The following is a 3,715-nucleotide window of genomic DNA, read 5'->3' as shown; positions in this document are numbered from 1 at the left end:
TGAGGAATAATAGATACTTTTAATCATATAATACTGAAGTTTTATAAACTATAGCTTTATCAAAGTTAAAAGACAAGTCACAAAATGAAGAAAACCATTTGTAATTGATATAGATACTAGTGATGCATAAATAACTTTATCAATTAAAGAAAATGTTTTCACAAAATATAACTCAAAGATTGGTAAAGTTAAAACTGTCTGACATGCTAATTAATCATTATACTTTAAATTTGAATTTCACAGTTACAAATCTAAGGTAGCAAATTCATCTGGCCCATAGCTACATAGGAAATATGTTCAACTGCACTCATTACCCAAAAACTGAAATTTCAAAAACTTTGGCAAGAAATGTAAAACTTGATAAACTTTGGTGTTGGCAAGAGTCGAAAATGCATTCACTTTCCTGCATGACTGGTGGGAATAATTTGGCAAAACCATTCTGAAAGGGAACTTGGCAGAATTCCAGTAAAGAATTGAATATGTATCATCTCTACCAAATGTATTTGAAAACCTCCATTGCTTATTTTCCTATGTAGTTGTTCACAGTTGAAGCAGGCATTCCCAGGTAGCAAAAAAGATAGGAATGCTCATGACTGATATTCTCACTCAAATTTAAGTTCCTTGGGGTTTTGGAGTGAAACAAAGTTCATGACCATTGTCCCAGAACAGTACTTATCATCTATCCAGTAATTTACTAAAATAAAAAGAAAGTCCCTTTTCTGAAATATATTAGGAACACTGTCCTAATGCCAGAAACTTGTTTAAAACTGTGCAATACAGAACACCTCCTTCTACTTAGTGACAAAAGATCAATTTCAGTAATGACTGGGTGGCCCATATTCCCATTATTTGTCAAAATAAGCTCACATGAACAATTTTTCATAGATTCAATGAATAACTTTGTTTTTTCCTGAAAGTTTTCATACTGATATTTAGAGTTTCATGTGGCATACTTTAACCCATGTTCTAAGCCACAAGTGTAGTTCAGGGTTATCACTTAGCATCCTGAAGTCAAGTATCATAGTTGCCCATGCTTGACTGTGGTCAGCTGTTTTCAATGTTTTATCAGTTTTGGCAAGTGTACTATTAGTTATTAGGAGCAAGCTTATGCCATTGTCCAAACCCGTAAGTCTGTAAGCATCAATTGCTTAAAGATTAAAAAATGATCCTGCTATATGAGTCTCATTCCGTGACATCTTGTGATGTCAGAGAGCACTGGTGCATGTGTTTAAACACACATACTGTGACTCAGGTCTTCATTCTAACAGAGACGGTGGACTCTTTTTGTAGTCGTAGGGTGGTCACTCTTAAAGGGGAAGACAAGTTAATTTTCCCAGTATCATTAAAGAATTAAGTCCCTTCCCATCTCTGGACTCTTTCTGTCTTTTTCTTTTCTTTTCTTTGGTCTAAGTATGACACACAGGAGTTAGAATCACCCGATGCCTCAATTATTCTAACTGAAATAGTAAACTAATACTAGCTAAAGTGCCCTTGTAGTTAGCATGCTTCAGGCAAAAAACACTAACTGGATATGAAGGAGAAAAATTAATAATCCTTTTAATCCCGAATGCAGACATCAGCTGGAGAAAAATTTCATCAGATAATTGTTCTGGAGAATTTTTAAATATACAATTTAGAACGTGATTCCATCCTGCGTGTCTGTTCTGAGGACAGTAGGCAGTTTCCTCCTCCACATCTCTCACACCAAAGTGAGCGCCTCCACCTCATGGAAAACCTGATGAACATGGCCATAAGCCCTCTTCTGTCACAGAAAACTACCTGTCCAGTTGTGAACTAAAAGCTGACAAAGATTATCACTTTAAGGTGGATAATGATGAGAATGAACACCAGTTGTCACTAAGAACGGTTAGTTTAGGGGCAGGGGCAAAAGATGAATCACACGTCCTAGAGGCAGAAGCAATGAACTATGAAGGCAGTTCAATTAAAGTAACTCTGGAAACTTTGAAAATGTCTATATAACCAACAATTTCCTTTGGGGGCTTTGAAATTACACCACCTGTGGTCTTACAGCTAAGGTGTGGTTCAGGGCCTGTACACATTAGTGGACAGCACCTAGCAGCTGTAGAGGAAGATGCTGAGTCAGAAGATGAAGACGAGAAGGATGGGAAACTCTTAAGTATGTGTGGCAAGCGATCTGCTCCTGGAGGTGGTAACAAAGTTCCACAGGAAAAAGTAAAAATCGGTGAAGATAAGGGGGAAGATGATGAGGGGGAGAATGATGAGGGTGATGAGGATGATGATTTTGATGATGAAGAAACTGAAGCAAAAGTTTCAGTGAAGAAATCTGTAGGAGATACCCCAGCCAAAAAATACACAAAAATCAAACCAAAATGGAAAAGACTTAAAACCATCCACACCACAATCAAAAGGTCAAGAGTCCTTCAAAGAACAAGAAAAAAACTCCTAAAATCCTAAAAGGACCTAGTTCTGTAAAAGACATAAATAAAAAATATTAAGGCAAAAATGCAAGCAATATAGAAAAAGGTGGTTCTCTTCCCAAAGTGGATGCCAAGCTCATTAATTATGTGAAGAATTGCTTCCTGATAACTGACCAGGAGGCTATTCAAGATTTCTGGCAGTGGAGGAAGTCTCTCTAAGAAAATGGTTTAAACAGTTTGAAATATTTCATCTTACTTCATTTCTGTAACACTTGATATATCTGGCTGTCCTTTTTATAATGCAAAGTGAGAACTTTGCCTACTTTGTTTGATAAATGTTGTCCAGGTTCCTTTGCCAAGAATGTGTTGTCTAAAATGCCTGTTAAGTTTACAAGGATGGAACTCCACCCTTTACTTGGTTTTGAGTATGTATGGAATGTCATGATAGGTCATAATAATAGTGGTGATCAGATGTGGAAATGTTAGGGAGACAAAAATATATATGTGAAATAAACTCAGTATTTTAATAAAGTAAAAAAATACAAAATTTAGAAAAGGATTGAGCAATGAGTATTAAAAGAAAAAAGCATGATTCCTTCCCATTTTTTGCCTCAAAAAATGTCTGCATTTAGTCATTATTTTAAAAATTGCCTGTGTAGGAGCTATTAAACTTAATATTTCATGATAAAGAAAACATTGGGCATTTATAACTTTGGCAAAATCTCTGTCATTTGAGTTAGAGCAAAAGAAAAGGCCAGGCCTTGACTAATCTTTGTTTCTCTACCACAGTCTTATTGGCCCATGTCTGATCAAATCTCAACTGCAAGCTTCATATGAAGAGTCTCAGTCAATGGAAAAGGCTTTAGCTTTGCAAGTTGCACACCGATTATCTACTCTCCTACTCTGACCTCCAACAGTCAACAATATATATTTGTCCTTGTGCAAAATTACAAGTAAAACAAGACTGGCAAAATGCTAGTTTCCATTAACTAGCTATTCCTTCCTAAAAATAAGAAGCTCAGACTAACCTCTACTCCTTTTTCTTTTTTTTCTAGCAGTGACAGCTGGCTCTGATTCTGACTCAGGGTAGACACTTGAGAAAGGAATTTTGAATGGACTGTTGCTGAATGGGTATCATTCACGGATGTTCATAGATGTGTTGCTCTCTGCTGTATATATACATTTCAGTGAATACTGGAGGTGGTCTGAGATGTAGGTGTGTCAATGTGGGGTCAACCTGCAATGAGACTTCCTCTGATTCCTGAACCTTTTCAGTCCTCTGAAGGTGACATTTTCATCCTCAAAAAACCTGCCAC

General features: G+C 36.5%; 1 pseudogene; it reads left to right on the top strand.

The window, feature by feature from the left end:
• The first annotated feature begins 1,726 nt into the window (after nucleotides 1-1,726).
• Nucleotides 1,727-2,618, top strand: LOC101834444 (annotated as a pseudogene).
• The last annotated feature ends 1,097 nt before the right edge of the window (nucleotides 2,619-3,715 follow it).

This window comes from Mesocricetus auratus, unplaced genomic scaffold, assembly GCF_017639785.1.
Source record: "Mesocricetus auratus isolate SY011 unplaced genomic scaffold, BCM_Maur_2.0 Super-Scaffold_100004, whole genome shotgun sequence".
Classification (NCBI taxonomy): Eukaryota; Metazoa; Chordata; class Mammalia; order Rodentia; family Cricetidae; genus Mesocricetus; species Mesocricetus auratus.
This window is presented reverse-complemented; position numbering and strand designations above follow the sequence as displayed.